At 46.5% G+C, this 22,854-nt stretch overlaps 1 long non-coding RNA gene across 1 annotated transcript in view; it reads left to right on the forward strand.

The window, feature by feature from the left end:
* The window catches only part of LOC142823808 (uncharacterized), a 188,377-nt gene extending 171,848 nt beyond the window's left edge, over positions 1-16,529 (forward strand). The window contains exon 3 of the long non-coding RNA XR_012898911.1: positions 14,061-16,529. This is a non-coding gene — a long non-coding RNA (uncharacterized LOC142823808). The remainder of the gene's footprint in view (positions 1-14,060) is intronic.
* The last annotated feature ends 6,325 nt before the right edge of the window (positions 16,530-22,854 follow it).

A 22,854-nucleotide genomic window follows, 5' to 3' on the forward strand; every position in this document is an offset into this window, starting at 1 on the left:
ACAAAAATATATGGAATCATGAGCTTTCATGGGTGAAACCCACTTCTTCAGACGAGTTGTAGTGGGAAATGGAGACAATAAGTGCCGCCTGCCTACCTCTCCAGGGCTGCAGGTGGAGTCAGCTCTCCCTTCATGAAGATGCAAAGATCACTGAGCTTCCATTCCACATGGCAACTAAAGACTTATTGTGGGATGGGGCAACTGGGAGGCTATATCTACACTGCAGGCTTCTTTCATAAGAACTGTTTTGTGGAAGAGTTCTTGTGCAAAAAATCTTTCACAAGAGTGTGTCCACACTGCCATGTGCTTTTGCACAAGAGCATCTATGGCAGTGTGGATGCTCTCTTGCACAAGAAAGCGCGGATGGCCATTTTAACCATAGGGACTTCTTGCGCAAGAAATTCATGTTGCCTGTCTACACTGCCCTCTTGTGGAAGAGCTCTTACTCAAGAGGGCTTATTCCTCATGGGGCGAGGAATAACTCTTCCGGAAGAAGCCCTGTTTTCTGACGCTATGCTGTAAATTTACTTGCGCAAGAACGCACGTGCAGTGTAGACAGCCAGCAAGTTTTTGCGCAAGAATGGCTGTTCGGATTCCTATTCCGAACTACCGTTACTCCTCGTGAAATGAACTACCTAGTTCGAGCCCCGTGTAGCCGCGCTACACGGGGTTCGAACCAGCGGGGATTTAAAAATGGCGGCTCCCCGCTTATGCAAATGAAGCCCGGGAAATTCAAATTCCGGGCTTCATTTGCAAGTGCGGTATGCCTACATTACCCTCCTAGTTCGAACTAGGAGGGTAGTGTAGATATACCCTAACTGCCTTGGTTTTCCTGCCCAGCTGTTCTTCTCCATCTCAGGTGACATGGACCAGGTTTGTGTTATTTTAAGAAATAAAGTTCTTTTCAGAAGACAACTCTTGACCTAGGTTTCAGTCCTTTGCCACTTAAGACATCTGAAAGATGATTGTGTTTCCATTATAAATTGCTAGCAGTTCTAGCATTTAAAAAGAAGTATGATAAAGATATATCAAAAATTCTTTGAAATCTGTGGGCTGCTCCTTCACTCTGCATCTACAAGATAGCTTGGAGAATGAAGGGTACGTACAATCCTTGCACTTCTTCAAAGCCAGAAAATACAGATGTTTGTGAGCTACTTGAATTTCCTTTTCAGAATTTTGCAGTATTAACATGCTTGGGATGTTATTGCTATTCAGGTATTTCAGTATCATTGGCTGTATTTTTGATTATTTACATTAGGGAAGTGTTAATTTTTTTAGCTTCCTCCTACACTGTGTGGTTGTTTGGAATCTTTTTTATTATGCTCCTGATGTAAACAGATTCTAACACTTACCCCCACTTTTCATTCTGCTTTCTTATAACAGAAGTGGGGGGGGGGGGAGTTGTTCGGAGGAGGGCGCTTTTGTTTTAACATGGGGATAATTACCACATAGTCTCCATTTGCCTATATGTTCAAGACACCACGCTAGATCAAAATTGAATCCAGTTGAATAAAACAGTACTTCCCAGCAAAAGGCATTGATGCATATCTGGCAGATTTTCAATGCAAAATGAGTCATCAAAACATACAGATTGTAAGTATCCTTTTTGCCTAATCCAATAATGGGTAGGCAGAGGATATAGCTTCATCTTCAGTATCAATATGCAGGCAGAATATATAGGAAAACAAAAGATAAAGACTTGATTGCAAGGCAGACAAGAACATGCTGTTGTGTAGAGTTAAAATGAGAAAGCAAACTACTTGAATCAGACAGGACTGAGACAGAATTGCAGCAAGCTATTTACCAGAGATTCAGCCTCTGAAGCGCAAATTTGTTCCCTCCTAAAACATACATTCACATGCGCTTCCTCTCATATCTTCTGGTGCATGAGTCCTATATTAGGCCTGTTATAAGAGTACAAATTTATGAAATCAACTGATAGTCAAAAGCTGATTCTCAGAATGCAGATGAAAAGCAAAGTCTATAAAAATACTCTCAAAAACTCTACCAGAAAGTCCTTAAGGGTATGTCTACATGACAACGTTAATTCGAACTAACTTAGTTCGAATTAGTTAATTCGAACTAAGCTAATTCGAACTAACGGATCCAGACTAAAAAACTAGTTCGAATTAGCGTTTTGCTAATTCGAACTAGCATGTCCACATTAAGTGGACCCTGAACTGGGCTTAAGGATGGCCGGAAGCAGTGCCGGCAGGGCATCAGAGGAGGACTTAGAGCGTGGAGATGCTATCTCAGGCTAGCCGAGGGCTGTGCTTAAAGGGTCCCGACCCCCACCCCGGACAGACAGTTCTCAGAGGTGCCCCGCTTGCAAAGCAGTCCTGGCTTGGAGTGCCCGGACTACCCACACTGGGCACATCACAGCACTCGGCCATTAGCCCGGCTGCACTTGCCGCAGGCTGCCATCTGGGGAGAGCGGGCAATTGGGGGGCTGCAGGAGAGCTTCCACACCCAGAAGCCAGCAGAGCCAGCCCAGTCCTCCCCATCGGGGTCTCGTGCCCCATTCCTCCCTCACCTCCTTCCACTTACCCTTCCCTAGCCCCTTTTCTTGATGTACAAAATAAAGGACAATTGTGTTCAAAAATGGAATCTGTCTTTATTGAACAAAACTGGGGGAGACTGGGAAAAGGAGGTGGGAGAGGGGAAGAGAGAGGGTGGGAGAGGGGAGGGCAACTAACATGATCAGGGGTTGGGAACAGGTCCCATATGAGGAGAGGCTAAAGAGACTGGGACTTTTCAGCTTAGAAAAGAGGAGACATAGGGGGGACAGGATAGAGGTCTCTAAAAGCATGAGTGGGGTGGAGAGGGTGCATACAGAAAAGTTCTTCATTAGTTCCCATAAAAAAGGACTAGAGGACACCAAAGGAAAGGAATGGGTAGCAGGCTTCAAACTAGTAACAGAAAGTTCTTCTTCACAGAGCAAAGAGTCAACCTGTGGAACTCCTTGCTGCAGGAGGCTGTGAAGGCTAGAACTAGAACAGACTTTAAAGGGAAGTGAGATCAAGTCATGGAGTCTGGGTCCATGGAGTGGTATTAGTCAGGGGGTAGGAGTGGTGTCCCTGCCCAAGGTTTGTGGAAGGCTGGAGAGGGATGGCACGAGACAAATGGCTTGGTCAGTGTCTTCGGTCCATCCCCTCCAGGGTCCCTAGGGCTGGCCACTGTCGGCAGACAGGCTACTGGGCTAGATGGACCTTTGGTCTGACCCAGTACAGCCATTGTAAGCTCAGGGCTCAGGGTCGGGGGTCTCACTGGACCCCCTTGATTCTCTTGCACACCTGCTCCTGGGTGGCCAGGCTGGCAGCTATCCTACCCTAGACGGCCACTTTCCTGTGCCTAGTGTGGAGATCGTGGACGAGGTCCACGATGTCTGCATTAGCCCAGGCGGGTGCCCGCCTCTTGCGGTCCCAGGCAAGCTCCCGGGAGCCGCCAGCCTGGTCCCGGGAAGAGGGGGAGGGCTGGGGGGCATCGGGTGGGTGGCTTGATCTGTGCCAGGTGCAGGGTCTGCTGGCTGGGTGCTTGCAGGCTTGCACCTGGCACGGGCACCGTAGCCAGCCCGTGCCCCTTTAAGGGGTCCGGGGCTGGGAGGGGGGCAGAAGAGTTTCCCTGGTGTTGGCCAGAGTGGCCACCAGGGAAACCTGGGGAGGGCTAGCCTCCCACTAGTTCGAATTAAGGGACTACACACCCCTTAATTTGAACTAGCTAGTTCAAACTAGGCTTAATCCTCGTAAAATGAGGTTTTCCTAGTTCGAACTAAGCGCTCCGTTAGTTCGAATTAAATTCGAACTAACGGAGCGCTAGTGTAGCGCCTATGAAAGTTAGTTCGAACTAATGTCCGTTAGTTCGAACTAACTTTGTAGTGTAGACATACCCTAAGGGAATTCCGTGTGTTCAAAGCACCAACAGAAGGGGTGCTGCTGTTACCACAAGGTGATAGTCAGGGCAAAAATCATGTAGTCATAAAGCGAATCTAAATACACATTTAAAAATGGTATCTGAAGTGAATCTTGAGATTCAGAGAGGAAAAGTACATGTGAAACATGAGTCCAAAGCATGGATGCTCCTTTTCATTAATTTGGGTACTAGAGATTAAAAAAGGCAAAGAACTTATTTAGCTTCGAACAGGGGCTATGGCTACTCTACAGCTTATGTCAGTACAATTTATGTCACTCCGGTGTGGAAATAAGCCCTCCCCCAAGCCATGTAATCTACACTGATCTAACTGGCAGTATGGACAGCCCTAGAACAGGGAAAGGGCTTTTATCTCCATCATAGCTACTACCACTCATTGGGATGGATTAAGTTAACATGAGAGCTCTCTCCTGTTGCCTTAGCACATCTGCAAGAGCAGTGGCATTGGAGTTGCTGCAGTGGTGTAGCCATAAGAATCAGAGGGGTAGCCGTGTTATTCTGAATCTGCATAAACAACGAGAAGTCCTGTGGCACCTCATAGACCAACAGATTCATTGGAGAGGCCTCTGGAATTTCCACTACATGCATCTGACGAAGTGGGTCTTTGCCCACGAAAGCTTATGCTCCAATACATCTGTTAGTCTACAAGGTGCCACAGAACTTCTCATTGTTAATGTAGCCATAGTTAGCCTTAGTTTCCTAACATGTTTTCTGTAGCTTTGGGCAAGTCTGTTAAGTTCTCTGCCTCCATTTTGCTTCTCTCTACAATGGGGGTAATATGTAGTGTTTGTACGACAACTAACTCACGCCAAATCGTTTATTTTTACGACAGCATTGACTTAATTGTAGTAATTTGTGATACTTTCCTGTTTGTAGAATATATCACAAAGCCTAGATGTCAGCCTCACAGGGGCTTTGAGGCACTTTGAAAATGCAAAGCACTAAGTGTGAGATACAACTATTCGGTTTGTTTGGGTCTAATGACAAAACCGAGTTCCTGCTCACGGTAAGGAATTCTTCCTTGGATTGCACTAAGTAGTCTGTCTGCAGGTAGGGACACATAGGATTTGCTATCTGCATTTGAGTCTATAGTGTTTATATCTGTTTAGGGATTCTGGGGAAACACAATGACTACTAATTTGAGTTAGATTCATGTACTAGCAGTTAAGGAGAGACAGCAGGGACATGGTTTGAGATGATTGTCAATATCTTCTGAAGGTAGAGGAGGGTACATAAGTGTTGGAAGGAGAGGTGCCCCTGCACTCCCTGGCTTGAAATGGTTTCCATCATATGCAGGTTTACACTTTGGTTCAATAGCTCTCAGCACACTCACTATACAAATTGTTCCAGTGCCAGTTTGTGTTAAAGGCGAGATGGTTAGATCCTAGAAGAAGAAACAGCCCATAATCACAATCTTCCTAATTAGCCCTCCCCAGTCATGCATTTCTCAGTTTGGGGTATAATTATCAAGAAAGTTGTGATGAAACGGCTCCATCAGGATTTCCATATCTCTGACTCTGGGTTTTAGGCTCAAGTAGAACACAAGAACTCCTTTGGCTTCAACGAGTGATCATTTGCTTCTGGGCATGCAGAAGAATCAGGCATCCTGGAGGCTTCTCTTACATCTATCCAGTGCATCGGTCTCCTTGTCACGCTGGATGCAGGCCTGCCAACAGAAATTCTGGGCTCCAGGGCAGAAGTGAATGCCCCCTCTCCACGCACAAGCTGCACCTGGGCAGATGTAGTAGGCCCGATACTTGGGCAGTGCTGCACCTGTGCTGCACTGCTGGGTGCTCTCTTCTGGTATGACCAGGACTTCCACGTGCCCATCCCCCTGCCTTCACTGCCGCCAGCATTACCCCCCACACGCAGAGCCATCCCTGGGGTATGGCAAATTAGAGATGGCAACTGCCCTGGGCTCCTGCGCATTGGGCAGCTCCACACTTGGATAAAATTATAAGGAGGTGAGGCGGGAGGAGGGCAGGTGAACAGGGTGAAGAGGAGAACAGGGAGATGAGTGGCAGGCAGGAAGGGGTGGGAAGGCACAGGAAAAAAAATGGTGGGCGCTGAGTATCAATTAGCAGTCCTGCTACAAGAACTTTCCCTTCCCTCCTGTCTGCCTTAGATTATATGTTTCATGATGGCAGGAGATGCTCGAAGGGAGTGGAGAGGAGTAGGTGTGCAGAGTACTCAGGGAGGGAACAGAACCAGGCAGGGAAAAGACAGGGTGTGGGCAGGAAGAGGCAGGATGGCAGTGCAATGGGGATGGGAAGAAGCAGGGTGGAGCCTTGGGGGAAGGGCAGAATGGGGGCAGAGACAGGGAGAGCAACCTCCGGCAGTTTAGAAACTCAGCATCTTTATCCCATGCCTGCCAACTTCCAAGGGATGTCCCTGTGCATGCACCTAGGTGCCCTGGGGCGCCCTCCTCAGGTAATTTCATAGGGCCTGGTGCTCCTTGGCAATTGCTCCCTTAACTCCCCCTTCCATGTTGGCAGGCCTGGTTTGATGATGATACTTACGGTTATTTCTTTCTAAGAGATCCACAGATTTTACCCATATTGGATTTTCCCCAGAGGTCTTGCACAAGTGAATACTGGCCAGGAGAAGTGTTCAGAAGGAAGCATGGGTTATAGTGTCTTTAGTACGCAATGACACATGGATTTATATTAACTCTTTAGATGCAGCCATATCAGTGGAACCATTTACTAAAGACCGGAGAATAAGGTAGTTAACTGGGTGCTGTGAGCTAGAACTTCAGATAGGGTCAGCAGGCATAACTCCACTGAAGTCAATGGAGCTATGGCAATTTATATAAACGGAAGTTTTGGCTGTATGTTTTTTTTAAAAAAATACATATATATATGTGTGTATATACATATATGTATAAATACATATGTACATATATATATATGTAAACCATACTTCCATCTAGCCTAGTATCCTGTCTTTCAACAGTAGCCAATGCCAGGTGCCCCAAAGAGAATGAATAGAACAGGTAATCATCATCGGTATGTCTACACTGCATTCCTTGTTGGAGAGAGGAATGCAAATGCAGCTGAGCGAAATTGCAAATGAAGCACGGGTTTGAATTTCCCATACTTCATTTGCATAATCGCATCCGTCCGCTATTTCGAAATACCCTATTTTGAGATAAAAAACGCCGTGTAGACGCGGTTATTTTGAAAGAAACCCCTTCTTTCGAAATAACCATTAAACCTCATATTTTAAGAAGAAGTGTGAGAAATTCAAATCCGCACTTCATTTGCAATTTCGCTCGGCTGCATTTGCATTCCTCTCTCGAAAGAGGAATGCAGTATAGACATACCCCAAGTGATCATTCTCTAGCAAACAGAGACTAGGGACACCATTCCTTTTTAAACCCTGTTATAGTCTTGACCTTCACAACACCTTCTGGAAAGGAATTCTACAGGCTGTGTGCTATGTGAAGAAATACTTCCTTTTGTTGTTTTAAACCAGCTGCCTATATCATTTGGTGAGCCATTGTTCTTATGTTATGAGGAATAAATAGCAATTCCTTATCTACTTTCTTTACATTAATCATGATTTTATAGAACTCTATCATATCCTCCCTTAGTCTTTTCTTTTCCAAACTGAAATCTCTTCTCATGAGGAATCTGCCTCATATCCCTAATCATTTTCTGTTGCCCTTTTCTGAACCTTGTTCAATGCCAAGGTATCTTTCTTTTATATGAGGCAACCACAGCTGTATATGGTGTTCAAGATATGTGCGTACCTTGAATTTATATAAAGGCAATCAGACATTCTTCTGTCTTATTATATATCCCTTTCTTAAAGATTGCCAATATTCTGTTCGCTTTATGACTGCCATTTGCACATTGAGTGGATGATTTCAGAGAACTATTTACAGTGACTCCAAGATCTCTTTCTTGGGTGGTAACAGCTAATATAAACCAATATTTATAGTTGGGATTATGTTGTCTAATGTGCATTACTTTACATTTATCAACACTCAATTTCATCTGCCATTTGATAGGCCAGTCATCCAGTTTTGAGAGACCTTTTGTAGATCTTGATTAATTTTTATCATCTGCAAATTTTGCCATCTCACTGTTTACTTCTTTTTAGAAATAATTTATGAATATGTTGAATAGGATAGTCCCAGAACAGACCCCTGGGGGACACCCTTAGGGTATGTCTGCACTACCCGGCTAGTTCGAACTAGCGGGGTAATGTAGGCATACCGCACTTGCAAATGAAGCCCGGGATTTGAATTTCCCGGGCTTCATTTGCATAAGCCGGGCGCCGCCATTTTTAAATGTCCGCTAGTTCGAACCCCATGCCGCGTGGCTACACGCGGCACGAGGTTCGAACTAGCCGGGATTTAAAAATGGCGGCGCCCGGCTTATGCAAATGAAGCCCGGGAAATTCAAATCCCGGGCTTCATTTGCAAGTGCGGTATGCCTACATTATCCCGCTAGTTCGAACTAGCGGGGTAGTGTAGACATGCCCTTAGTTACCTCTCTCTATTGTGAAAACTGACCGTTTATTCTTCCCCTCTGTTTCTTATCTTTTACCCAGTTTCCAATCCATGAAAGGACCTTCCTTCTTATCTTATGGCAGCTTACTTTGCTTATGAGGCTTTGATGAGAGACATTGTCAAAGGCTTCCTGAAATTCTAAGTATACTAGATCCACTAGATTCCTCTTGTCCACATGCTTCTTAACCCTCTGAAAGATTCTGGTAGATTGATGAGGCGTGATTTCCCTTCACAGAAACCATGGTCACTCTTCCCCAAAAATTATGTTCATCTACATATCTGACAATATTTTTCTTTACTGTAGTTCCAACCAGTTTGCCTGGTACCGATGTCAGGCTAACCAGCCTGTAATCCTGGGATCATGTCTAGTCCTTTTTGAAAATTGGTGTCACATTAGCTATCTTCCAGTCATTTAGTACAGAAAATGAATTACATCTTAGGTTACAGACTACAGCTAAGAATTCTGAAATTTCACATTTGAGCTCCTTCAGACTCTTGGGTGAATACCATCTGCTCCTGGTGACCTGTTACTGTTTAGTTTCTCTATTTGTCCCAAAGCCTTCACTAATGACACCTCAGTCTGGGAAAATTCCTCAGTTTTGTCCCCTAAAAAAGAATGGCTCAGTTTTGGGAATCTCCCTAACATCCTCAGCTGTGTAGACAAATGCAAAGAATTCATTTAGTTTCTCTAAATGACCTTATCATCTTTGAGTGCTCCTTTAGCATCTTATTGTCCATTGACTCCACTGGTTGTTTACCTGGCATTCTGCTTCTGATGTACTTAAACATTATTTTTTTATGCTATTAGTTCTTGAGTTTTTGGCTAACTGTTCTTCAAATTATTTTTTTGGCCTTCCTAATTATATTTTTTTACTTCACTTGCCAAAGTTCCTGTGCCTTTGTATTTTCCTCACTCTAACTTAATGTCCATTTTTAAAGGATGCCTTTTTGCCTCTTGCTGCTTCTTTTATATTGCTGTTTATCCACAGTAGCATGTTTTGGTTTTCTTTTTATGTGTTTTTTTTTTAATTTGAGAGAAACATCTAAGTTGACAGTCTATCATGGTGTCGTTAAAAAGTTTCCATGCAGCTTCCCTTTTGGTGGTGTACCTTTCATTTTCTGCTTAAAGAACCTCCTCTTTTTTGTGTAGTTCCCCTTTCTAAAATGTAATGCTACAGTGTTGAACTGCGGTGGTGTTTTTTCCACCACACAGATATTAAATGTAATTACATTATGGTCACTATTACTAAGCAATCCAACTTTATTCACCTCTGGGACCAGATCCTGTGCTCCACTTAGGACTAAATCAAGAATTGACGTTCCAAGACAAGCTCCTCCAAGAAACAGTCGTGTAAGATGTAAAGAACCTTCATCTCTGCATCCTGTCTTGGGGTGATGTGTAGCCAGTCATACTAGGGATAGGTGAAATCTCCCATTATTCTTGAGTTTTTTATTTTGATAGTCTCTCTAATCTCCCTGAGCATTTCATAGTCACGATCATGATCCTGGTCAGGTGGCTAGTTATATACCCCTAGGCTGTGTCTAGACTGGCCAGTTTTTCCGGAAAATCAGCCGCTTTTCTGGAAAAACTTGCCAGCTGTCTACACTGGCAGCTTGAATTTCCGCAAAAGCACTGACTTCCTACTGTAAGAAATCAGTGCTTTTTGTGGAAATACTATGCTGCTCCCATTTGGGCAAAAGTCCCTTTTGCGCAAAAGGGCCAGTGTAGACAGCTGAGATTTGTTTTGCGCAAAAAAGCCCCAATCGCGAAAATGGCGATGGGGGCTTTTTTACAGAAAAGCACATCTAGATTGGCCACGGACACTTTTCCGCAAAAAGTGCTTTCGCGGAAAAGCGTCTGTGCCAATCTAGATGCTCTTTTCCGAAAATGCTTTTAACGGAAAACTTTTCCGTTAAAAGCATTTCCGGAAAATCATGCCAGTCTAGACATAGCCCTACTGCTATATTATTATTATCTGAGCATGGAATTACTATCCATAGAGATTCTACAGTTTAGTTTGGTTCATTTAAAATCTTTTACTTCATTTGATTTTATGCTTTCTTTCACATATAGTGCCACTCCCACCGCCATGGCCTGTTCTGTTTTTTTAATATATTTTTTACCCTGGTATTACTGTGTCCTATTGCCCATCCTGTTTCTGTGATACCTGTTATATCAATATCCTCCTTTAATACAAGGCACTTTAGTTCACCCATCTTATTATTTAGATTTCTAGCAATGTTATTTAAACACTTGTCACTTTTAGTTATCTGCCATTGAATGATGTAACTGAATGGAACTCTTTCATGTGATTGTTTTACATCAGATCCTGCCTGTATTTTATCATTTTCCATCCTCTCTTCCTTACTAGGACATGGAGCATCTCTGTTCATAGAACCTCCCCTTAGGGATATCTGATGTCTCTGTCAGAACCATGTGTTTTTCCACACCTGTCGGCTTTCCTCCAGCTCTTTGTTTAAAAACTCCTCTACAACCTTTTTAACTTTAAGTGCCAATTTTAATCCCCGTGGGATTTCCTTGTTTTGTTTTTTAACGACTGTTCAGTTTTCCCTATAATCCATGTTTTTTGCCTAAGGAGGAGCACTGGCTTTACATGTTTTCCCTTGTTGTTGGTCACACCCAGTATCAGAACTATCAAAACTGCCACCATTAATTCACAGTTTGAGAAATCAACAGACAAAAGGAGTTCTCATTAACCGATGAACTTAGAATGTGAGGTAGGAATGGTAGCTTTTTGCAGGCTGCACATACCAGGTGGCATTCCTCTGCTACAGTACAAATTAGAAAAATTTCTGTAAATGTCATGGTGTTTGCTACATTACGATGGCAAATGTTTGAAAGGGATGATATTGGTTTATGTTGATTGACTGTTTCATTTTTAGGTTTAACTAAAGTTTTGAATGATTTGGACCTCTATCAACAATGTAACAATAGCAGCTTCAGCTTGCTGCAGAATTTTCCACTGGTGTCCTACACAAATTAGGAGAATTTTGGTCCAAAATGCTGCCAGAAGAGTTCTAACTAGAAAAAATAAACAATATCTTTCATCTTAAACCAGTAAAGTAGGAAAGGACGAGATTAAAAGTACATTTACCTTTGGTATTTTAAATGCATTATATTTACAAGTTCCCTACTTTGAAAAAATTGAAAGCTGCCTTGAATATTTTAAATAGAGAATTTATTTTATTTTAAATAAATACATTAAATACATTAAATAATACTTTAAAATATTTAACATTTCAGCTTATTTGCAATAACTGTATATTGCTCAGCTGTCCTTTAGAAGGTGTTCACATACATTATATATAGAAATCTACATAGATTCCAACTCCCCACTCCAAGTTATTTTCAAATTGAGGCCCTGAGCCGGCAAATATTTGCCCATATTTTACTTACATGATTCTACCCTTACTGAAGTTCTGTTGGTGTAAGCCTATCGCTTTGCACTAGGAAACAGAAAGTATTTTTTAAGCTAAGTTTCCCTCTTATTTGATATTAAAAACAATGTATGTGTTCAGATAGACCAGATCAAACTATTTTCTATACTGTTTTAAGAGGCATCATTGAGACTTGGTGGAAACAAAGGGCCATGGGAGATTGCTGTGAAATGTAGAGTAATGAATTTTACCCTTGTTCTAAAGATACTGATTGAGGGCAGACAGGTTAAAGTAGTGAAACATTTGGATAAATATAACCCTAGTAATGCTCCATCCTTGATTCCTTGGGCTCCATATCAGTTTCCAGGAATGAAATTCATCTGTCTGGAATTTCAAGGATCTCTCTTTCCAGCTATTTAAAAAAAACCATCAGCAAGTAAGGGCCACGCAAGGGTCTTTTCAAGACCATTTTTGTGTTTTTAAAACCCTAGGGCCAAATCCTGGTCCTATTTAAAGACCATAATAAAACTCCCCGTGACTTCATTGGGACTAGGATTATCCTCATATTGCATATATCCCTCAGTACCTCTTTCTTCATTTTCTTCAGATTCCTTAGGTAAGTATTATCCATTCCTGGGCCATATCTATACTAGGAAACTATTTTGAAATAACTGAATTTGACTTAATAACTCCCGATTTAACAAAATTGAAATAGTGTGTCCCCACTACAGGGAAGCCTTGAAATTTGTCCGAGGCAGGCTTTGTTAATGGGGACACGCTACCTTGACTTAGAGCCCCAAGAAGCACTGGTGAGTAATTAATTCAAATTACTCTGTGGAATAGTTATTTCAAAATAGAGGCACCGGAGCGTCCACACTAACTCTGTTTTGAAATAACTATTTTGAAATTTGCACTATTCCCCAAGAAAAGCAGGATTTTGAAATAAGTGGCCCCTTCTTTTGAAATAATGGGCATGATAGTTTGGATGCTCCACTTATAAATTCAGTCTATGGGGGTTATTTCAAAATAAAGCCCTCGTGTAGACCAGGGCCTGGTTATTTACTACCCTTGAATATCTCTTCTTGTTTCTCAGTTTTCTCTTTACAGACCTCAATTTCTATCAATACCACACTCTGACTGCCTTTTAAAGATGGCTTAAAAGTTTCCCCATTGTCTTCTACAGAGGAGGCAAATGTGCATTAGCAACCACTCCGGAGGAACACAAGAGGGCATTAGCCACGTGACCACTCCTCCACAGGACCCCTCCATATGTCAATCCTAGCCTCTTCCTGCTTCCTCTCCTCCCACCCCCCAGCCATTTCCCACAAGCGATGTGAGCCAGAGGTTTAGCGGGAGGCCTAGCACAAGATGCAGGGATTGGGCCCTCCCACACTCACTGGTGGAAAGAGGATTTGACCCCAGCCGGCTCTGTCTGCCCTGCTCCCAGCTATGTTGCTCCACTTCCTGCCACCAGTGAGTGTGTGTGGGAAGGGTGGGAAGTGGGGAGGGGAGGGTGAAGCAGTTCCATCCCTTCCCCCAAGTGATGCTGGTAGCTGAGAGAATGCAGCTAGCTTCCTGCCACTACTTTTCTGCCACTACTGAAGCGTGCAGGGGCAGGCCCATCCTCCTCAGTCTGTGCCAGGGGCCACCAACGCACTGAGCCTGGTGCTGGTGGATGAAGCATCTTCCAGCTGCTGTCCCCTTGCCCTTCTTCCTATTGTATTTGGAGTGGGGAGGGGGGCATTTAATCTTTCATCTCCACCCAACCTCCACACCTTGCCCCTGCAAATGTGCTCTGCTTTTTAGTTGTTATTGAAGTGATTTCCAACTCTTTTTTTTACAATTTATTCCCTTCTCCTTCCTCCCACTCCACTCTTCACATTAGCTATGAATTTTTGTTTTCTCAGTAGCTGGTAAATCTTGTGATGTTTAGATCTCCTCTGGATTCATGCACTTTTATTTCTTCTATTTTTGGTCCTACTTCATACATTTATAGTATATTTAACCTTTCCCCTCCCCAATGACCTTATAACTTTCTTCTGCATGATTTTTTTAAAACATTCTTCTCTATTTATTTCTATTTTGATCTTATTTTATGTTTCAGTGCTTAATATTATTTCCTCATCTGCTAATTTTAGCAGCTTCTACTTCCTTCTCTCTGCATCAGTATAATGTGTCTCGTATTCTATAATCACTATTTTTATCTTTGTCGTAGGTAAAGCTTTCTGGCAAAGCTTGGTCTGTTCTCTCAGCTACAATAATGACACCCTTTCTGTTCATGTGTAATCTATATACCACCCTCCATATGGTTCTTCAAAGAGCCACAGCACCATTGGAGAACTAGGGGTTCTGGAAAAAGCTGTCAACGGAGGTGGAAGACTGACTCTCCTGCCAACTTTAACAATGTCACTCCTTGAGAGCTACTGGATGGACTACAAAAACTTTGTTCCAGCCCACTTCACTTAACTGGCATGACTCCAGACTTCACGAAAGCTTTTTGAATTTCTTGTCACTTGTTTCAAGTCACTTGATATTTTTTTGGTCACCATGTTGAGTTTACACTCCTGCCTTGTCTCACCATACTACCTGCATTCCTTCTCCAATTCTTTGGGTTTGTCTCCACTACGGGGTGGACTGATGTTGTGGTGAAGATCCAATAAATTGACTGCTGATCACTTACCCCTCAACTCCTGTACTCCACCAGAAGAAGACGACTAAGGGGAGTTGATGAGAGAGTTACTGCAAGGTCCACACCAGGCTCAGCTGAGTGAAGAAAGTAGATCTAAGCTACATGGATTTGAGTTACGCTACTAATATAACCTGTGGTATAAGTAAACAACATTTCTTACTAGTATGGGCTGGAGGGTGGTGCCAGCTAAAGGAGAGTAGTCATAGGCGTGTGCAGCACATTTCATTAGGGTGTGCACCCAAATAATTTTTTTAAATGTACTCTTTGACCCCCATTAGTCACACCCCTGACCCCCATTAGCCACACCTCCTGACCCCCATTAGCCATGCCTTTGGAGGTAACACTTCCGGGGCAATATGGACACATGACAAGAAATAAAAGGTGTCATTTGACCCCCCCCAAGGACTTTTCCCACCATCCTCTTACCAATAGTGATTAGTTTGGCCCTCAGCAAACCCCCCTCATGCAACTATCCTACAATTGCATTAACTCAAGGGGTGGAGAGGCTGGGGGAAGTGTTCCCTCTAAGAGTTTCCTCCCATGAGCACAATAAATTTTGTATTGTGCACCAGTACTGAGTTTGTGGCTTGTTTGGATGTGCCACTATGGCACCTAAGTTATTAATAAGTATCTTATGAACCTCTACCTTTCCCCTCTGCTGCTCGGTCTCCACCACTTGCTCTATCAGCTCCCCTGGTGCCTGCTGCCCCCCCAACCCCTCACCCACCTCTGCTGTCCTGACTCCTGCCCTTCTCACTGCCCGCAGCCTTCCTGAGACCTGCCCTCCTCCACCAGCCTTTCTCTCCCCTCCTGTGTCCACTCCTCCAGTAGCCCCACTCTGATCATGTGAGCTACCCCTCCTTATCCCCTCTCCTAACACCTCCCGCTACACACCTGCCCTGCCTCTCTCCTCTGGTGCTGGTCCCTCCCCTGCAGGTGTCTGCCCTTCTGCTTCACCCCCGGAATCCTCTGGCACCTGCACCTTCCCTTACCCCTGCACCCTCCTGGTGCCTTCCCCTTCCCTCACTGCCCCTGTCCCCTTTGCCTTCTTTTTCCTTGATGCCCACCCCCTCCCCACCCTCTGCCTCCCATTCCCCTCATGCTCCTGTGTCCTCACACGTGCCGTGCTCCATCCCCGCCTTCCTCATGCCCACCCCTTCTTTCAAGCCTTCTCCCAGCACCTCCCCTTCTCCCCTCTAGCCCCCAAAGCCCTTCCCCTCTCCTCTCCTAGCATCATCCTGTCCCCCCCTCTCATTGACACCTCCCCTCATGCCCTCTTCCTCATTGTCTTCACTTGGCCCCCTGGCACTTGTCTCTTTCCTACACTCTGTCCCTTGATGCCTTTCCCTTTCTTCTCCTGACCTGCTCCCCTTCCCTCAGCACAAGCCCCTTCCTTTCTGACTCTTACCTCCTTTTTTTCCCTTCTTTTCCAGAAGCCGCCAGCTGGTCTGTAAGGCTATGTCTACACTACAGCACTAATTCGAACTAATTTAATTCGAATTCGTTAATTCGAACTAAGCTAATTTGAATTAGTGCATCTAGACCTAAAAACTAATTCAAATTAGCATTTTGCTAATTCGAAATAGCATATCCTCATTGAGTGGACCCTGAACCAAAGTTAAAGCTGGCTGGAACCAGTGCCAGCAGGGCATCAGGTTAAGACTTAGAGCGTGGAGCTGCTGTCTCAGGCTAGCCGAGGGCTGTGCTTAAAGGGACCCGACCCTCCCCCCCCCCCGGACAGACAGTTCTCAGGGGTTCCCCGCTTGCAAAGCAGTTCTGGCTTGGAGTGTCCTGAGTGCCCACACTGGGCACATCACAGCACTCGGCCATCAGCCCGGCTGCACTTGCTGCAGGCTGCTATCCGGGGGGAGGGGCAATTGGGGGGCTGCAGGAGAGCTTCCACCCCGAGGAGCCCACAGAGCCAGCCCAGTCCTCCCCATCAGGGGCTCGTACCCCATTCCTCCCTCACCTTCTTCCACTTACCCCTCCCTAGCCCCCCTTCCTGATGTACAAAATAAAGGACACGTGTTTTCAAAAATAGAAACTCTCTTTATTGAACAAAACTCGGGGAAACTGGGAAAAGAAGGTGGGAGAGGGGAAGAGAGAGGGTGGGAGAGGGGAGGGCAACTAAAATGATCAGGGGTTTGGAACAGGTCCCATATGAAGAGAGGCTAAAGAGACTGGGACTTTTCAGTTTAGAAAAGAGGAGACTGAGGGGGATATGATAGAGGTCTATAAAAGCATGAGTGGTGTGGAGAGGGTGCATAAAGAAAAGTTCTTCATTAGTTCCCATAATAGAAGGACTAGAGGACACCAAATGAAATGAATGGGTAGCAGGCTTCAAACTAATAACAGAAAGTTCTTCTTCACAAAGCAAATAGTCAACCTGTGGAACTCCTTGCTGTAGGAGTCTGTGAAGGCTAGAACTAGAACAGAGTTTAAAGAGAAGTTAGATAAATTCATGGAGGTTGGGTCCATGGAGTGTTATTAGCCAGGGGGTAGAAATGGTGTCCCTGGCCTCTGTTTGTGGAAGGCTGGAGATGGATGGCACGAGACAAATGGCTTGGTCATTGTCTTCGGTCCATCCCCTCCAGGGTACCTAGTGTTGGCCGCTGTCGGCAGACAGGCTACTGGGCTAGATGGACCTTTGGTCTGACCCAGTACGGCCATTCTTATGTTTTTATGTTCTAAGCTCAGGGCTCAGGGTCGGGGTCTCACTGGACCACCTTGATTTTCATGCAAACCTGCTCCTGGGTGGCCAGGCTGGCAGCTATCCTACCCTAGATGGCCACTTTCCTGTGGCTTGTGTGGCGGTCGTGGATGTTGGAGGCTTCCCCCCAAACCTCGATGAGGTCCACGATCTCTGCACTAGACCAGGCGGGCGCCCACCTCTTGCGGACCTGGGCAGGCTTCTGGGAGCCGCCAGCCTGGTCCTGGGAAGAGGCGGAGGGCTGGGTGGCAGCGGGTGGCTGGTTCGTGCCGTGCCAGGTGCAGGGTCTGCTGGCTGGGTGCTGGCAGGCTTGCACCTGGCACGGGCACCATAGCCAGCCTGTGTCCCTTTAAGGGCTGCGGGGCTGGGAGGGGGGCAGAAGAGTTTCCCTGGTGGTGCCCAGAGTGGCCACCAGGGCAAGCTGGGGAGGGCTAGCCTCCCACTAGTTTGAATTAAGTGGCTACACAGCCCTTAATTCAAACTAGTTAATTCGAACTAGGCGTTAGTCCTCGTAGAATGAGGTTTACCTAGTTCGAATTAAACGCTCTGCTAGTTTGACTTAAGTTCGAACTAGCGGTTTGTATGTGTAGCGCCTATCAAAGTTAATTCGAACTAACATCTGTTAGTTCGAATTAACTTTGTAGTGTAGACATATCCTAACAGAGTTCTAGTGTCGCCCTGACTGTCACCCTTCTGGTGCTCCCCCTACTCTGTCTTTCTTAGGTTTCTCAGCCCCCTTTTGGGCCACAAAGCCCCACCCCGCAGTCTCTGGTTCCCAAAGTTCCGGCAGTCCCCATCACTTGGTGCCTGCACCAGGTTCAACTCGTAGGGTGGGCAGGTAGACTCTCCTCCCAAAAAACGGACACACTTGATCATGGGCGTGGGGGAGGGGAGAGAGGCTGGCTGGGGGGCAGGGAAGAGGGACTAGCTGGGGGGCAGGGACTGGCCGGGAGGAAGAGGGGATGAGAAGCAGCTCTGGGAGGGGGAGGCCAGCCACCCTGCCTCCAACCCCAGGCCCCCTCTGTCCCCAGGCCAGTTGCACTGTCCCTGACCCCGAGCCACCTCCCTCCCCGGAGCCAGCTGCGCTGCCCCCGAAGCCAGCCTCCTCCCTCCCTCGCCCCCTGTGGCCAGCCACGCTGCCCCCGACCCCGCTCCTTCCCTCTCCAGGGCCAGCCTCGCTGCTCCCGACCCCGGCCTCTACCCTCCCTCCCTCCATCCCCGGGGGCAGCGCAGCTGGACCCGGAGAGGGGAGGGGCAGGGGCACACCCAGCACACCCCATGTGCACGCCTATGGGAGTAGTCATGTCTCCCCACCCACATAAATCCGGATACTACTGCTGTGTCCCCAGACCAGGAATCTATCCTTTCCCCCTCCCCTCTAGCGATGATAACATGTAGCTGACTAGACAATTAACCAATAAGCCTGAGCTTATTAGTTAATCCTGTCAACTACATGCATTTTCCATCACTTGCTGCCTCTGTACCAGAGGCAGCAAGGAGGGAGAGGAAGGTGGGAACTGGTGCCCATGGGGAGCTGGCTTTAAGCCAGCTTACCACAAGCACTGGATCTGCATGTCCCCTCACCCCTGTGCTGCTGCCTCTGATAGAGAAGAGCATAACGGAGGTAGACGGGAGCTGATATGAGTAGGGAGCCAAAGCCAGCTTTCTGTGCATGCCGGCTTCACAGACTCACCTCCCTCCCCCTTTGCTGCCTCCTACATCAGAGGCAGCAGCACAGGGGGGCAGTGGAGGCTGCCTCAAAGCAGCTTCTGTCCATGGGGAGCTCGGACCCCCTCTATGAACAGGGGCTGCTGCCACCCCATGCTGCTGCCTCTGATACAGAGGCAGTAGCAGACGGTGGCAGGGGACTCCCTGGGAGTGGGACCAGGAGTGCACCGGCTGCTGGCCCTGCCTCCAGAGACTATCAAATAGTAGTGTAACTGCTCAAATTTGATGTAATTACATTTCAATTTGATTGTAATAGCATTACAATTACATGCTAGCTAACATCCCTGCTCCCCTTCCCATCCCATGTTACCTGGGGAGAGGAGGGTCTGGCAGTGGTAAGGCAGCCTGCAGGGAGGAGCTGCTGGTAGTCTTGCTCTTTTCCCTGCTAAGTAACCACCCAATCTTATTCTCAGGGCTCGCTGAACAGTGGCGAGCCCCGCTCGCCAGCCACGCTGTCCGGCGATCTGCGCATGCGCAGATCTTTCTGCACATGCGCACATCTCCCGAACCCGGCTCTTCCAGGTTACAATCTACTTGCCACGGGAGAGTAGATTGTATTATTTGTTGAGCCCTGCTTATTCTTATCTTTCTCCTTCTGTGCCCCACCTTTCCAATTTGTTACACTATCGACTAACTATAATTAGTCTGTACACTCTTTGGTGAATGATCATAGAATCATAGGACTGGAAGGGACCTCGAGAGGTCATCGAGTCCAGCCCCCCACCCTCAAGGCAGGACCAAGCTCCGTCTACACCATCCCTGACAGATGTCTATCTAACCTGTTCTTAAATATCTCCAGAGAGGGAGATTCCACCACCTCCCTTGGCAATTTATTCCAATATTTGACCACCCTGACAGTTAGGAATTTTTTCCTAATGTCCAATCTAAACCTCCCCTGCTGCACTTTAAGCCCATTACTCCTTGTCCTGTCCTCAGTAACCAAGAGGAACAAATTTTCTCCTTCCTCCTTGTGACACCCTTTTAGATATTTGAAAACCGCTATCATGTCCCCCCTTAATCTTCTTTTTTCCAAACTAAACAAGCCCAGTTCATGAAGCCTGGCTTCATAGGTCATGTTCTCTAAACCTTTAATCATTCTTGTCGCTCTTCTCTGTACCCTTTCCAATTTCTCCACATCTTTCTTGAAATGTGGCGCCCAGAACTGGACACAGTACTCCAGCTGAGGCCTAACTAGTGCAGAGTAGAGCGGCAGAATGACTTCACGAGTTTTGTTTACAACACACCTGTTGATACAACCTAGAATCATATTTGCTTTTTTTGCAACAGCATCACACTGTTGACTCATATTCAACTTGTGGTCCACTATGACCCCTAGATTCCTTTCCGCCATGCTCCTTCCTAGACAGTCGCTTCCCATCTTGTATGTATGGAACTGATTGTTCCTTCCTAAGTGGAGCACTTTGCATTTCTCTTTATTAAACCTCATCCTGTTTACCTCTGACCATTTCTCTAACTTGCTAAGGTCATTTTGAATTATGTCCCTATCCTCCAAAGAAGTTGCAACCCCACCCAGTTTGGTATCATCTGCAAACTTAATAAGCGTACTCTCTATCCCAATATCTACATCATTGATGAAGATATTGAACAGTACGGGTCCCAAAACAGACCCTTGCGGAACTCCACTTGTTATCCCTTTCCAGCAGGATTTAGCACCGTTAACAACAACTCTCTGACTACGGTTATCCAGCCAATTATACACCCACCTTATCGTGGCCCTATCTAAGTTATATTTGCCTAGTTTATCAATAAGAATATCATGCGAGACCGTATCAAATGCCTTACTAAAGTCTAGGTATATGACATCCACCGCTTCTCTCTTATCCACAAGGCTCGTTATCCTATCAAAGAAAGCTATCAGATTAGTTTGGCATGACTTGTTCTTCACAAACCCATGCTGGCTATTCCCTATCACTTTATTACCTTCCAAGTGTTTGCATATGATTTCCTTAATTACCTGCTCCATTATCTTCCCTGGGGGTACGTCTACACTACAGCGCTAGTTCGAACTAACTTAGTTCGAATTAGTTAATTCGAACTAAGCTAGTTCGAACTAACGCATCTAGAACTAAAAACTAGTTCGAACTAGCGTTTTGCTAGTTCGAACTAGTAAGTCCACATTGAGTGGACTCTGAACAGGGCTTAAGGATGGCCGGAAGCAGTGCCGGCAGGGCATAAAAGGAGGACTTAGAGCATGGAGATGCTGTCTCAGGCTAGCCGAGGGCTGCGCTTAAAGGGTCCCGACCCCCACCCCGGACACACAGTTCTAAGGGGTGCCCCGCTTGCAAAGAAGTTCTGGCTTGGAGTGCCCTGAGTGCCCACACTGGGCACATCACACCACTCGGCCATCAGCCCGGCTGCACTTGCCGCAGGCTGCCATCTGCGGAGAGGGAGTAATTGGGGGGCTGCAGGAGAGCTTCCACCCCCAGAAGCCCGCAGAGCCAGCCCAGTCCTCCCCATCGGGGGCTCGTACCCCATTCCTCCCTCACCTCCTTCCACTTACCCTTCCTTAGCCCCCCTTCTTATTGATGTACAAAATAAAGATAACGTTTCTTCCAACATTGACTCTGTCTTTATTGAAAAAAAACTGGGGGAGACTGGGAAAAGGAGGTGGGAGAGGGGAAGAGAAAGGCTGGGGGTATGTCTACACTACCCCGCTAGTTCGAACTAGCGGGGTAATGTATGCATACCGCACTTGCTAATGAAGCCCGGGATTTGAATTTCCCGGGCTTCATTAGCATAAGCGGGGAGCCGCCATTTTTAAATCCCCGCTGCTTCGAACCCCGTGTAGCGCGGCTACACGGGGCTCGAACTAGGTAGTTCGGACTAGGGTCCTATTCCGAACTACCGGTACTCCTCGTGAAACGAGGTGTACCGGTAGTTCGGAATAGGCACCCTAGTCCGAACTACCTAGTTCGAGCCCCGTGTAGCCGCGCTACACGGGGTTCGAAGCAGCGGGGATTTAAAAATGGCGGCTCCCCGCTTATGCTAATGAAGCCCGGGAAATTCAAATCCCGGGCTTCATTAGCAAGTGCGGTATGCATACATTACCCTCCTAGTTCGAACTAGGAGGGTAGTGTAGACATACCCTGGGAGAGGGGAGGGCAACTAACATGATCAGGGGTTGGGAACAGGTCCCATATGAAGAGAGGCTACAGAGACTGGGACTTCTCAGCTTAGAAAAGAGGAGACGGAGGGGGGACAGGATAGAGGGCTCTAAAAGCAGGAGTTGGGTGGAGAGGGTGCATACAGAAAAGCTCTTCATTAGTTCCCATAAAGAAGGACTAGAGGACACCAAAGGAAAGGAATGGGTAGCAGGCTTGAAACTAGTAAGAGAAAGTTGTTCTTCTTCCCAAAGCAAATAGTTAACCTGTGGAACTCCTTGCTGCAGGAGGCTGTGAAGGCTACAACTAGAACAGAGTTTAAAGGGAAGTGAGATAAAGTGATGGAGGTTGGGTCCATGGAGTCCTATTAGCCAGAGGGTAGGAGTGGTGTCCCTGCCCAAAGTTTGTGGAAGGCTGGAGAGGGATGGCACGAGACAAATGGCTTGGTCATTGTCTTCGGTCCATCCCCTCCAGGGTCCCTAGGGTTGGCCGCTGTTGGCAGACAGGCTACTGGGCTAGATGGACCTTTGGTCTGACCCAGTACGGCCATTGTAAGCTCAGGGCTCAGGGTCGGGGGTCTCAGTGGACCCCCTTGATTTTCATGCACACCTGGTCCTGGGTGGCCAGGCTGGCAGCTCTCCTGCCCTAGACGGCCACTTTCCTGTGCCTAGTGAGGAGATCGTGGACGAGGTCCACGATGTCCGCACTAGCCCAGGAAGGTGCCCGCCTCTTGCGGTCCAGGGCAAGCTCCCGGGAGCCG

Source organism: Pelodiscus sinensis, chromosome 1 (assembly GCF_049634645.1).
Source record: "Pelodiscus sinensis isolate JC-2024 chromosome 1, ASM4963464v1, whole genome shotgun sequence".
Taxonomy (NCBI): domain Eukaryota; kingdom Metazoa; phylum Chordata; order Testudines; family Trionychidae; genus Pelodiscus; species Pelodiscus sinensis.